Genomic DNA, 15776 nt, shown 5'->3' with positions numbered 1-15776 from the left:
AGCAATGTTTATTCATCTAGGGAGAATATTTCATTAATAATTGCACATTGTCTCTTCACAAGCATAATGCTGATTACCATAAATGCATTTTTAATTTTCTACAATGTTTTTAAATAAAATAGTCCTATTGATTAGTGGAAGAAGACAAGTTCCAATTTAGCTCTACTTAGTTAAGTACATTACACTACATTAAAGTATTTCATAAGTACACAATATGTACATTTCACTATCAGTATATAACACATTCTTTTATATATATATATATATATATATACACACACACATGCACACACATTACATATACAGTATATTCATTTGTACTTTCAAATCTGCCTGTGAATATAAAATAACAATTTTCATATGTATTATTCACCATTCATCTGCAGCAGTTACTCTGAATCATCTAATAATTAACACACTTAATATGGATTACTTTTATATTAACAGTTTCTATTATATCTTTTTCTAATTTTCCTTGTTTCTAACATTAAATTCTTTAGCAAAACATACAAGACTTTAACAAGCAAAGAAAAGCAACTCAATGTTATTATTTAATAGCCAAAATCTATTATTTTTGTACATCACATAGTCAAACAAGGAAATAAAAAATTGATGCTCTCTTCCAATTTTATTCAAATCCTATGCATACTTATCAGATGTAAAACCCACCGAATAAAGCACTGCTTACACTCAAATAATTATGCATAGGACTGGAGCCTCATTCTGATTTGCATTCAACATGTACAAGCTTCCTTTTTCCACTACTAATGCTGACGTAAAATATTATGCCATACCTATCTGCAGACTAAAGGAGAAAAAACAGAAGGAAAGACTATTGCTAATCATGGGCTTATTACATTCTGCTTAATCATGTTTTTCCTCATTTTTTAATATTAGCAAAACCTGACATGCCCAGATAGAAGAGATAGAATTATATGTTAACATAATCAGATTTTGATAGCAATTTGGATCCCATTTTCTGGAATCTCAATCATATGCATTAATTATTTTCGATTTCGGGTACACTACTACATTTTTCCCAATGCAAGATTACAGATACAGATGTACAACCTCAAATATTGGGTTATTCCAATTTTACATAATATGTTTTTCAAGAAAATAGCAAGAGTAAGTTCAAGAACTGTGCCAACACAGAAAATTGAAGGAAACATTTTACTCTTTTGTAAACCTTTTCCTCTAATACAAATGGTCTGTTAAACAGATGGATTCAAATTGAAGTTCTATAATATTTGAATTTGTGTCAAGGAAGTTTTGTTTCAATTAGGTCCACTTTTACTTATGGTTTCTTATTCACCATTTATATCAGGTTTATAAACACCTATTTGACTGTTAGTCTAGGATGAGCAAGAATCTCCTTGCCTCCGCCACCAATACGCATAAGCAAAGCAAGCTGAAAATTTTTGCCGAAGTTTACTTTTATGTTTTGCTCCTTTTTGTCACAAATGACTAACACAGAATTTTCCAAAGAAGTAGCAGTGTCAGTCTGACTTGGCATGTTAACAAGATACTGTAGCACTTGAAAAATGATCAAATCTATTTCAGTGTGAGCTATTTTGGATCAAAATTGACTTACTCATAATGTCTGAAGAAGTGGATTTTGAACCACAGAAGCTCACATTGAAATAAAACTGTCCAACTTTAAAACACTACACTATTTTGTCACCTTTTTTGTCAACATGCTTTTATAGAGTTAGCTTTCAGCTTGGTTTAAATTATTAAAACTCAATCAAATAGAGAATATATACTTATTTGTTACCGAATTACTCCTTATATGTAGAAGTGATGGTGGGAATGAGTTTTGGAAACATTTGATTCACGTAAACAGCAGCTGCATGATCATATGTAATATTATGATCATAGCGATTGCAATAAGAGTGAAATGCATCTGAGTGGTGCGTATTGGCAATTAACATTAGTTGTCTCAACAACACCAGATTTGCTGTCCATTTTACCACCTTTGTAACTGTAGTCTTATCTTGTTCCAGTTTTAAGTTTGTGGTTTATAGAATCATGTTTCACTTCACTCACGCAGAGTTGTGATTTGACCATTTGTAGAAGGAAAAATCCTTCTCTTGAAAGGGGAACTACATATAGCTAGTTAGATAATAAACTCAAGAGACCCCACTGTTCACTATATTCATAACATTGCTTCTATGCAACTCTTGAATCAAGAGTTTTGATTCAGACAACTATTTATGATTCCACTCAGCTATTATCCAGCCTTTTGCTCACTTCTATACAACTATAATGGAGTGTTTTCCTGCCTGCTTTTAATGTCTAGTTCAAGAAAAACATTCCTTGCCTTTCCTTGCTTGCATTGTGATCACTTAACTGCTGTAAAGAAGTTAACAGTTAATGCTGATATGTCTCATGGCCTCATACTGCCTTAAAATCCACATTTTTCAGAATCATTGTGTTTATTTTACATTTTTATTTCAGATGTATATAGTTTGATGCTTTAATTTCTTAAGCAAAGTTTAGTCTCATGAACTAGATGGTACCAAATTTGTACATATTTTCCTCTAGATACTGCATTTTCACATTACAGTGTGGTTATAAAACAGGTGCATATAAGAAAGTGAAACTAACAAAATAACTGATTGGTAAAAATCAGTTTTACAAAGGTGTCTAAGATATTCAATATCACAAAATCTTGCTTTTCTACAGCACTATTTTGAGATTGTTGTTATTATTATTTGCAGTTTATACTTTGAATAAGTACACTTACACAGAAAAAAATCTATGGCAAGCTATGAAATAATCTACTAGTTATTACTTTCTGCTCTTAAAACTGTGCAGGTTTCAGGAATTTATTTAATTCCTGATACGGCATCTAACTTTGTATGTTCTCCTTTATCTTACTTCATATAATCATCAAATCTACATTTAGACAGTTTTGCTTAATTTATCTTAGTTAATCATTATTAATATTCCTTTTATTCCTTTCTATCTAATTTCTTCATTACTCTGGATGGAGTCTATGTTGTAAGTTCATATTCTTAGAAAACATAGCCATTAATTCAATAAATAACTTTGTCCTTTAACTTTTTAAAAAACTGTAGCAACTAATCTTTTAGAAAATATATCTAGTCAACATAATATTAACCCCAGTCAAAGTTCTTGTATTCACAAATTTCTCTTTAGTTGTTAGTATTAAAAATGTCTTAAAAGGAAATAAAATTATGTATATAATTGAATAATGACCCAATTCCCCAGAAGATAGGCTCTATGGGCAGTGGGATACAGGAACCTATGTGAACCTGTCCATCATTCTAAATAATGCATTATTTATTCTCCACAAAAGTGAGATGAATGGATTACCTGGAGAAAATATATGTGTTGCATATATAATATTTCATATAAGCCATGCATATAAGCTCAAGACACTCATTCCACCATATTTCAATCCTTAATACTAATGAACTAAATGAATCAACTTTAATAAAACAATGCAAGTGTCTTCATTAACACCTTTCACCAAAATGAGGCACTCCACCAAAGAATGAGAGCAATAACAGCTTGCACAAAACAAAAGATTTCTAAATGCTCTCATCACTACATGTCAAAAGTGAAAGATTCAAAGATATTTAGGTAGGCACACATTTGGTGAGTAAAACAGCCTTTGTACAGCATGAACAATTTTACTTGATGGTTGAAATCCTTTTGCATAGCTATGCAGGAAGAAAGTAAATGGCATAACATTTATTTCCTTCTACCAGGCAAAGTATCACCACTGTGATTCTCAGGAGGCATGCATGCATACTGGCATGCTGCCAGTTAAAGAATCCCGGCAGAGACTCTTTAAATGCCATCTGGAAGTGGGTGAATGTTACACCATTTGCCTTCCCTCTATTTAAAAAAGCAAGAGGATTTCAGCCGATGTGTAAGATTTTTGACCCAATGTGTTTTTTCAGTATAAATATGAAGGCACTTTGGGAAGTAAGGATCTTTAAAATGAGGACGTTCAAGAGAGTGAGGAAACATTAGAGTCCTTTCCCTTTACAAATCTCCTTGATGGGGTTTTAAATGTATGCATGCCCTCTTGTGTCCACTTCTGGTTGATCTCAAGTGGATAAATAATTAAGTCTTTCCTTCCCATTGGTTCTGAATTCAAAATTTCTTCCTTAACACTGTGCTGTTATAGTTATTGTTTTTAATAAAGAATTAGTGTTTAAACATATCTAGTTATCAAAATTCACATTAATAATACCAAGAACTAGTTGGAAGCCATTCCATACAGAAGCTTATAAAATTGCTTACATTTGATTAAAGTATTAGAATAGGCAACAAAAGATGATTTAGAATTATTTAACCAAATGATTGAGAGAATGGTTTGACTCCAGAGAGTGGTTTGACTCCAGAAATTTTGACTGCAATTTAGTCGCAGTTGTCTGGGATCAAGTCCCACTGGACTCAGCAAGACATACTTCTGAATACGCAAACATAAGAACTTCACTGTTAATAATGCTTAGATTACCTTTTGTGTTTGAATGAAAGCATAATAATAGACTACATCAGGGCAGATTTTTGATTTGTAGCATTGAATTTGTTTTTACTAAATCCTCAAAGTCTATCATCTAGAGCCAAAGTAAAATAGTGATTGGGAAGTGGGGAAAGGAAAGTGATAAAAAATTGTGGACTTGACCTATGGTGTAGTATCCTGTTTAGTATAGAGTAGGATAAGCAGTGTACTCAGGTAGAACTCTACACTTGTGTGATTACAGAGAAGCACCTCCTTTTAAAATAAACATTGTAGAAGTTTCCAGCAAAATGACAGAAGACCTCTACTCAAAGGCAACCAATTAATACTTACATGCAAGGGCCACTGAGGCAGAGAGATAAGCAGTTAGCACACAATCAACCATTGCAGATTATTTTTTTGCTATAATTAACCTATTGGAAATCTTCTGCAAAATTCAGCAGCAGATTTCAATGTCCTTTCTGTGCATGTAAAAAGAAAGAAGTGTGTCCCATTAGAAACACTGTGCCTCTCCTAGGATCCATAGATTTCCATGCTGGCAGATTAATTAACTCTATACTTCTGAATATGGTTGGAAATGAAAATCCAAACAGCACTTCTGTATTTGTAAAAGCCCTATATGTGTGCAGATGGAGCTCTCTGTATTTCAGCCATTGTAAATTAATTTGTTGGAGGCTGAAAAGACCTCTTGAACAGAAAGGATATGGTCTTGGAATTAGCTGTTAAGTCAATTGGTCAAAATCTATCTAAAACCAATCTGACAGTGAAGGAAAAGTAGGATCATGCTTAAAAGACCCATCTTTGCTTAAATAATTTGCAGTCTCCTAATATGCCCCATACTTAACAAGTTTCAGACACCTGTCCTGCATCCCATAGACAGATTTCATTGTGTCAGCTCAATTTTTTTTCTTATTGATAATCAATGGTCCTTTAAAAATCTTTCTTTCTCTAAAAAGAAGCACAGTTTGTTAAGTATTCCAGTCTTCTTGATCAAGGGAAAGTAAAGAAGATGGCCATCTCATTGTTTCAAAATCAAGGAAGGGAGAGAATCTGAAATCAGCATCCTGACATATGAGGATTTTTCATAATTGTTCATACAAATAATAAAAATATTAAATAGGAACAGGGAGAGTTCATCAGTTCTTTGAAGGCATTTGTGGATTTTTTCATTGTTCACAATTCAACCTATGTTTTTACAATTTTAATCTATTCCTCTTATGATTTATCAAATATATTTATAACGATATTTCCACCAACTTCCAAATAATGAAAACAGTGTCTAAATTCAAGACTGTTTCTGTCTCTCTCAGAGTAAAGTGCTACTAATCAGCATCAAAGTAGAAAATTCCAGAAGATTTCAGATTTTGGTAGATACAGTTAATTCATGTTAGATAAATTTTTGTTTCCTAAATACTAAATTAATATACACTCATGGCACTGTCAACTGAAAAAGAGCCATAGAGAAAATGCATGTAATGATGCATGTGTAAACACTACATTATATGTTAAATTAAACATTTGCACTTCTGTATTTAAAAAAGAAGAAACACAAGCATCTTAAAATGGATCAGGACTACCAAGAGGTGGGGGGTGGGGAGTGCAGTTCTTTACTTATTCTTTACTTTTATTCTTTCAGTCACAGCGTGCCCCTCCATAGCCGTTTGCCCTATGAGTAAAGTTCCTGTTTATGCCAAATGCAACTTCCTTCCAAGACAAACAGAAGTTTTCAGAAGGGCATGGGATTTCAATTCTGATTGCAGGAGGAAGGGATTAATTCTTCTCTAGCCCACTCCTTCTCTATCCACATTAAGACAACCCCACACTTGTTTAATAAATGCAAATGAAAATGCTGTATTTAACTTCTTCATAGTCTGCAAAATAAGCAAGGTTCATTTTTTCTTATTTGTTTTAGGATATTTACTGAGAGATCCCATTTCAAGGAGTTGTTTGCACTGTAGATTCTTAGAATGGGCACTGCAGAAAGTTATGTTTTGGGAACAGAAAACTACATATCTTATAAATACACCCATTGTAATGGAGCCACCTAATAGAACCACTACTGAACTTTGCTTTATCCACTTAGCTCTCCCATCCATGTGGGCACTCCTTTATGCTGTCTTCCCAGGTTGCATATATATTTTCCATCTTTAAAAGCAGTTTATTTTTCAAATAGCATAGAAAAAAAAAGATGGAATGATGACTGTGGGTTGAACAGAAATAAACAAAAATTACAAAAATGTGTGTGATGTGACAGCATGGATGGGAGCCTGCACCTCCTGCTTTTGGTTCCATATGTTTTTAATACTTGGAGTGATCAAGCATTTTCCTTTCTTTTGGATAAGGCTTTTTATTTTTGCACTAAGACTGCATTGTATTGCACTACTGAAATATATTAATGGGATCAGAAGGCCTATGCAGGAGTAATATAAAGAAGAAAGAGCAAGAGCAGAGAAACAGATAAGAGAAAGTATCTACAACTGATTCAGATCTAATATCATCTGGTAAGACACTGATAGAAGAACTGAAAATCTTCTCTTCCACTATTATTAACAGAATAAAATATCACTGGAGCCAGATACATAAAGGTATCCTGTACAGTATGCACAGTGTAGAAGGTGTCTTCCATGGTTAACAAATCATCAGATATAAACACCTAAAAGAGCTTGTGATTGTACAAAATCAATCAAGTTAGAAAAGTCCAAAAAAAATTCTACTCCAGCATCTTGCTCCAATGGCAGAATTATCCAGGAAATAGCATCTTACAGATCCCCCTATACAACACTACTCTGTGCCATAAGCAGAGAGAAGGTGTGTACACAGCAAAGAGTTTCAGATGACTCAAACAAACCAAGCAACACTCTGTAGAGAATGTGAATATATCCCAATATTATCAGCAGGCTGACATGGCTATAAATGTCTTTACAGACTGAAATAATACCAGTCATGGTGAATACTGCTTACAACATGCCAAGTAGTTGAGTTATTACAGTACACAAATAGCCAGTTAGTAAGCAAGTTGTACATAGCATCTAGTCCATTGTGTTTTCCTAAAGAAATGTCCTTGGGTGCCAATTCCAGATGACTACCGTTCTGTCTCTAGGTGAGACAGGCGCTAAGCCTGTGATATCATGATGCTACTAAATTAAAAATGTAAGAGCCAGAATCTTACTAGTTTACACCAAAACCATAATGCAAACAGCATAACTTTTGGAGACACCTTATGAGGTCAATGTAGACATTATCTGTTGTGCATCGAGCCATTCAGCTCCACATATTACAAATAGTATCCATAGTAACTTCATAACTTGAAGCAGTTTGCCTCCAAAGGTTACACTGTTTGTGTTTTGCCAGCAACCGGATTTTGGTCAACGATAGTTTATGCCATAATGGAAAGCTAACAAAGCAGATGTATGAGCCAACCTCTGCTAGGTTCAATCAGTTGGAACTTGCACTTGGGGAGGTCCTTTACTTCTTCCAGCATAACATGAATTTGCAGTCCAAATATATCAAATGTCAAGTAGTAGTTTTCAAATTAAATAATAACAAAATACTGTATGAAGCAAAATTATACCAACAAATAAGCAGAGGGCAGAAATGGTTTGGATTTTTATGACACCTTGAAATACTTTTATTAATCAAACAATGCATCTATAAATCTGTTTAAATCTAGAAGAATTGGCCAGTGTTTTAAAAAAATCATGACCTTTCTTCCAGGTTAGCCAGCTGAAATCAAAAATATACTGCTTCATCTGTTGCATCAGGTGTTAATCATTCCTTTGGAAAAATTGTGTTGCTCTATTGTATCAATCAATTGTGACACAATTAACTCTGCAATGTGAAGTGCTGATTTTTATACAATTCAGTGGGAAATGGATTGCAGCTAGACTGAATCTACACTAATAGGAAGGGATAAATGAGGCATTTAAAAAACTGTATGGCCCTGTTTTCACTATTCTCTTGTAACTTCTCTGTAAGTCCTGCCTGTACAGTATTTCACACAGCTAAAAAATTAAGATACAAACTTTTTATTAATTGAAGTATATACATTAATTGCACATTTCCAATTATTTGATGAAGTGTTTTGACAGTACATGTCTGAAATTGTGCTGCACTCTCCATTTGTATTCTGCACATTTTGATTTGATATCTTAATTATTAGGAAGTACAAACATTTCATTTTAAAGGCATTAAAAAGCAACAAATACTGCACGGCAAATACTGTACTGCTGAACTAGTATTCTCAGAAAATATTTTGTCCACCAACTGATAGTCAAGAACCGACTTCAATGTCTTAGAGCTGCCTTACCAGCACTGAAAAGGTGACTGGAATTCCTTATTTTTAAAACTAGAGAGACAGTGCTTATAAAACAGCATTACATCACAGTCCAGACCATTTTCTTGCCAAAAATCACTTTTGTTCCCTTTTGAATAAGATCAGTATATTTTAGCAGTTCACAGTGTCTAGTGCAACCATAGCTTGAATGGAAAAGTCCATATCTTAGAAAAGCCTATATCTTCATGATCCTCTACGCTTTCCTTTAATGTCCAAGATTCAGAATATATTCTAAATCTACTTTTCCCCCTAAATATATAACTTGCCTCATTTTAAGGCTAATATCATGTTGGGCAATCATGTAGCATAACTATCAAAGTATGATATTATGTGGACATTATACAGGATTGTAATGTTGCCCAATCAATTACATAAGCAGTCACACAGTGAAAACCTCACAACTGCAACACATGCTGAACAGATGGGGAAAGTCTCTCAGAAAGTGCAACTGGTTGCACAATATTGCATGCATGCCTTACTTGTCCAGCTCTCCACCCAAAAAGTGCAACTATTGCACAACAGTATGTACACAAGCATATATTCCCAATAGTATCCTGGCATTATTTTCTAGTAAACTGTTGCAGATTAAGTGGTCAGTGGTAGGAATTTGCTGTTGTTTTAAAGAAGTGACCATAGTAAGTTTTCATTGAATCTTAGAAACCTTAAAATTGTAGCATGAACCAGGCTGAGTGTACCGGGAGTTTATACAAATCTATGGTCTGGGTTTGAAGGTAGTTTTGCCCTTGAATGTGTTTATTGTTGTTCAGATGAGTCTATTTGTTCTAATTCCACATAGATAGGGTAGCATAAATTTATTGGTAAAATATTTCCTATTTTCTGTTATTTTTAAAATCTGTAATTCTACTGTAGACCAAAAACATCTTTATTTTACTTTCAAAAGCTAAAAGGCCAGTGAGTAAAGAGTGAAAATCTGGAAACAGTAAATGAGCAGAAAGAGGGAAGCGGTGGTTAACTCTGCTGAAACAGAAATATTCAAATAGCCTTACCTATTTCTTAACCAATGTGTACAAATCATCCAGTTGTGGAGGATTAGATAGCTTTCTTAGCACATTCTTGCTATGTTTGTACAATTGTTTTATTTTGTTTCTAGCTTTGCATTTGCACATTGCATTCTTTTTTAAAATTCCTGATTTTATAGCATTGTACCTTTATAGATCTAGGATTTTCTTTTTGAAGGATGCGTCAATAGTCTTTCTGTATGCTAGAGGGTTGGGAAGATGCACTGGAAATAAATTTTGAAAATATTTAATTATTTTAAAGTACAATTCATATTCCCTTAAAGATCAAGTTAAATTTTCCCCCTTTCTACTATTTTCAGGCCTCCTCTGCAACACTACCAAAGCACTGGAGGCTATAAGGAGAAAGTCCTATGACATTGATCTTGTTTTTCATTCTACCTACCTATCTATTGATGGTTTGCAGTGTCAGACGTAGCAGGTGCTCCCTTTTAAAAATTAATTGTAGTGTTAAAAAAGAGAGATTAATATCATGGTATGTGAATCACACAAGGTGATGCAAAATTGGTTATCTCTGTGAGTTTGCAATTGGAATCTCATTTTTACCAATTTCATCATAGCCACTTCAATACTAATAAGGTAAAATACAGTATTTATGTCAAACCCACTACAAGTTTCTTAGTCTATATAAAATCTGTTGTAAAAATTATTACCATGTTATCCTGCTTTGTGTTTCAAGTATCAGATTTTCTCTACCAACTGATACAGCATGACTTCAATTTGAGATTCTGTCCTTGGTGGAAAACAAATTTTCTTTTTTTGACTACTGTGATTCAGAAGAGATCCCTTGCCTCTTGCACTTTGAGGGTCTATGGAAATACCCTCTCTATTAATTAAGATATAGCTACAATGTTTTTAGTAAGTGAAATATGTAATATCAGCCTGTTCTCCCTACAGACTATTAACTCCAAATGCTCTTTTTCTTCCTCATTTCTCCTGATCAAGTAGAGTGGATAGGCACTGAAACAATATATACAAACTGCTGTTTTAAAATACAGTTTTCCCCTCATGTCACTGTATCTCAGTCCTATTGGCTCACAATCATCACCTTATAACAAAAAGTTTATTCCTCTAAGAATATGTGGAATAGAATGGGGAAGCCGCTGTTTTTTAACTACACAATCTTAATACTTGGTTTATATCTTCCATAATTTATGCAAAAATTAAATCAATAAATATTTGTGCCCTAGGTTGAAGGTTACATGTTTAGGAAAGCAACAAATGGTTGGAATCTTTTCTACATTTTTGTGAAGACTCTTTTTGGAAAGGAAGGGTACATATTTTTGTTGTGTAATATTTTCTATTTTTGAATGCATTTTCTTGGTACAAGACTGTTTTGTGGATTTTTTTGGTGAAAACATTATTTAAAAAAAGAAAAGAAAGAAAAAATAATTGAAAAGTTTGCCCTTAAGGATATGCTGCAGTCTTGAGTTTAAAAAAAAGATGTGTTAAAAGTTGGGGGATTGTATTGTTTTCTTTTGTAATTGTTACAAGAAGTTTGTATCCACTGCTGTTTATTTTGTTTCAGATGAGGAAGTAAAGGGATTGTTCTTGTTTTATTTTTTTTTAAAGTTATTTATGAAATGTCTAAAACACTGGACTGTGACTTTGTGTACTACCCCTGTGTTTTCATCATGCTGTTGGTAATCCTATTTCTCCTCCTTCCTCCATAAGATTGGGTGAATATAATGATAGAGTTACAGAAAACATATGAAGCTTAGCTTCAAATATGAGAAGGAAAAAGCCAAAGGTCAAAAGAGTTTTTATTTATACTGTATATAAACATGCCAGATGTATTTTTCTTTCTTCCCAGTTCATAGTTTTCAAATGAGGGGGGTCGTAATGGTGCTACACCACTGCATGTCCCAAGATGGCCATACATTCTGATAAAGGCTACTACATCAATGTAATCAGACAAGTCATATAAATTCCTAGGTATTGCACTGGTTCCAAGTGCTTAATAAAGGGAGAAGGATTTATTAATGAAGTTGCCCTGCTGTTGTAAACACTAGTTTTCTAATTAAAGAAAGTACAGAGGTAGGGTCAATGTTTATTAATAATTTCTTCATATACCTTTACTGATTTTTTTAAAGCAATGGAAGTACTTCACCTAGGAAAACTAAACTAGTCAGTCATCTAAATGTTCCTTTGGTAGGAATGAAGGGAACAAGGAGAAACCAACAGTCATTAACATCATAAACTGGAGATATGTAACTGGGCTTTGTTCAAGGCCAAGCAAAATCTTTTCCATTCTTGATACAGAACACTGCCAAATCTTGAGCATGTCAAGCAAATAGAAAGCTAAAAAGTTGTTTTCATTTCCTGTTCACTTCCCTTTCTTCTATCTTTAACTCTAGGCTCTTGCCACATTTCTGTTCACTCCAGAATTCTCTTCTATAGGCATCTGCTCTGATAATCACTTTTCTACCTTCCAATAAAACTTTCCTTGTTTTCCAAACTTGATTTCAGCCAAGACTAAGTAAAATCATGTGCCTTCTTCTCCTCTTTTGTAATAAAACTTATCTCCTGCCCTTCCTTTAAGTTATAATAAAAGAGACATAGGAGGCTAATGAAAGTTCTACTGGTGTCCAACAAAATAATTCATGGAAGCTCTGGTGATTAACTTTCACTTCATATCCATGTCTAGGTCTTCCCAGAGAAACATCTTCCCTAGCCCCTGTGCACACTGCTCAACTTATCCAAAACTAATGCTAAAGGGCTTGAGGCATTTTTGGTCACATTTTCACTGCGGTCCAGTGAAAATCTTCTACCACACCTTTTGCCCATTTTGTGGCCTTAAAAGACTTAAACCACTGCAAGTGGTAGTCTTGCTTTTGCCCATATTTTGTGGTGTTTTCATTAAAATGCTTATTTACCCTCAAGCTCTTCTGAGGTCTAGCCTATAGATCAAATATATTTACAAGTCATGATTTTGTGCTTCCCTTATAATAATCCAATTCCATTCAAGCCACAACTTTGCTGCTTCTTTCCTTTCCTCACATATTTTTCTGCTACCCTCTGTGCTTTCCTCCTCTTCTCATTTATTTGTGAATGGGTATGAAATGTCAAAAGGAAATCCCTACTGATCCGGGAATAGTTTGAGAGAAGACAAGATCTCACAGCACTTGGAGGTGGAAGGGTAGCTGATTCATTAATACCACAAGCTTGGGTGTAATTCCTAAATCAGGCACGGGGACGAAAATACTCTGATTTGGCTTAATAGACAATCTGACAGAACTTCTCCTGTGCAATAACTTTAAAAGTCACAAAGATATCCAGTAGTAATAAAAACAGTTTCATCTTGAAATGTATTTAATAACAAAAAGTATCCATGTATTTCATATTTGACTGTATGTGTTCTTGTGTGTAGAAACAAAGGGTGCTAATCTAAAGCTCTTTGGTGCTGCTAAGACTAAAGATTAAATCCCTTTTCTCAGATACAGTTTTGACCCATGTAGAAATATATAAGAATAAACTATCACATGCAATATGGCAGCATGGAGAGAAAGAGGATGCTAAGATTCCTATAGTGCCTTATTCTTAATAGATATTGGCACGTACACCCACACATACAAACACCTTGCAGCCACAGGTTCTCTTTTAGTACTGAGTATGATCCCCAAGTGTACCATAGTGGCAAAGATGAAGGGGGAGAAGTTGTACAAATACTCCAATTTTACTTTTAAAAAGCAGAAATGTCTTAGGTCAAAACAAATCCCTTCCACCTTTTTGTGTTACTATATAGTGTTGCTATATTGGAAAGGAAATTATTTGTTTGAGAACAATTGCCTATTTGATCTAGGTATTACCCATTTGCTGCTGACATTGCTAAATCTATACAAGTTAGACATTTTCACTTCTGAAGTGTTTTCCAAAGGGCAAAAGAATGCCCAATTTCATGTTAAATGCACTTTAAAAAAAGGATGGAGACTGTTTCAAATGCACAGGGGAAAGATAGTGCACTAATGTCTGAACCCAGTTCACTTTATCTCCAGTTAAAATATACTCTCGTGTATATTCACACATATACACAAAGCCAGATGTGCGAAAGGAGCTTAACCTCTCCTTTTCACACCAACAAATCCAGATCTTACACAAATATGGAAGCAGCAGAGGAATTAATTGTTGGACTCTTGAAACAGATCACAAACACAAACAGCTACTTGCAAGTGACTTTGGTCCTTTCTGTATGTTTGATACCTACAGTAGGAGTGGATTGTAACCAGAAGAAAAAGGAACAGTGATAAGTGAAAGCAATTGAATGATTGGGCAAAACTATTACAGTCCAAATGACACAGTTCGGGTTCTGCACCTTTTGATTTGTTTTTTGTTCACTGGCCCAAAAGAAAAACAACAAAACTGTAATGAAAAGTCCTTTTATGAAAGATGTCAGAGAATCTCATAACTTTTGGCCTTGCTCTCCATCAACACTTGTAAAAACCTGTATCTTTCTAAATGAAACATTTTATTTAAAAATTTTGTAAAAAAACTTTTTGAAGCACCTTAATGTGGCTCCCATTCCAAGAATGGTAGTCACCTCTTTTCCTTTGAGCACCTTATTGATGTGTTATGCTGTCTGCTGTCTTTTTGTTACCTGTTAGCTGAAATGGCTGGCTGTTAACACATACAAATCTGTGCAGGAGCAAGTTATGGCTTTATGTGCACCTAGTGTGTTCCACACATAAAAGCCACTGTAAAAGACAATATGTATACACTTGCATACATGCAAACACACACCATTGATATTTCTATGAAAATAATTCCATCTGTTTTCCCTTCCTCCGTGCATCACACTGCAGGATTTTTCTTCGTAACTCACTAGGCATATGATTCCAGTGCTGGAATTCCAATAGTTACCCTAACTCTGCTTTCTAATTTCTAATTCCTCTATCTCTAAGGAATGGCGAATTTCACACATAAGGCAAAGAACTGTTCCCCCACCCCACAAATCAATAATAACTCAGTAAGTGGGGAAATTAAACTGAAGACTAATTCTGCAGTTTTTAGTCAACCAAAACTGTTGATTTCTGCATTTAAGGTCTTCAAAATAAGATCACCTTCCTTTGGGCAAAGATGCTTCTGCTCAGCAGGCTAGTTTCTGACTAGTCCAAAGTGTGTTGTAGTGGCTGTAAGTGTACTTATACATACATACATACATACATACATACATACATACATACATACATACATACATACATACATACATACATACATACATACATACATACATACATACATACATACATACATACGCCCAAATACAGTGCAAACATGGTTTGAGAAAATGAGATGAGCAGGTCAAAAGTTTTGAGGAAATATTAAGTTCCTTTTTTTTCTCTCATTTTACTCTGTAAATGGTAAGTCAGTTATAACGCAAGTAAACTGAGAATTGTTTTTAAAAATCTTGCATACGCCTTTTCTATCAAGTGCTTTAAAATATAGAATAACTACACACATCCTGCCAGTTTTTTCTTACAGTGAGAGTATCCTTACCTGCCATTTAATATTAGCCTCGTATTTTTCTCACGTATATTTACCTGTGACTTGTATTTGTTATTTAAAACAGAAAAAATGAAAAAAAGAAAATTAACTGTAGCGCTTCATTATACTATATTATTATTATTGTGACATTTTGGAATACTGTGAAGTTTTATCTCTTGCATATACTTTATACGGAAGTATTACGCCTTAAAGATACGGAAATAAATTTTACAAGGTTTCTGTTTTGTGTGGAAGAGTAATCGATGTTGCTAAGAATGATGTTTGTTATTTTGGGTTTTTCTTTTTCCTTTTTTTAAATGTTACCAGCACTTTTTTTGTAAGTTTCACTTTCTGAGGTATTGTACAAGTTCACACTGTTTGTGAAGTTTGAATATGAAGGAATAATTAAAAAGAAAGAAAGAAA

The 15776-nt window shown here is 34.0% G+C and overlaps 1 protein-coding gene across 13 annotated transcripts in view; it reads left to right on the top strand.

Moving 5' to 3' along the window:
• The window catches only part of ZBTB20 (zinc finger and BTB domain containing 20), a 675920-nt gene extending 660144 nt beyond the window's left edge, over positions 1 to 15776 (top strand). For all 13 annotated transcript variants that reach the window (XM_072993815.2, XM_072993818.2, XM_072993813.2 and 10 more), the window contains one exon: positions 1 to 15776. This exon is cut by the window's left edge and continues 13881 nt beyond it. The gene's annotated coding sequence lies outside the window, so the exon portion shown is untranslated.

Source organism: Pogona vitticeps, chromosome 3 (assembly GCF_051106095.1).
Source record: "Pogona vitticeps strain Pit_001003342236 chromosome 3, PviZW2.1, whole genome shotgun sequence".
In the NCBI taxonomy this organism is placed as follows: domain Eukaryota; kingdom Metazoa; phylum Chordata; class Lepidosauria; order Squamata; family Agamidae; genus Pogona; species Pogona vitticeps.
This window is presented reverse-complemented; position numbering and strand designations above follow the sequence as displayed.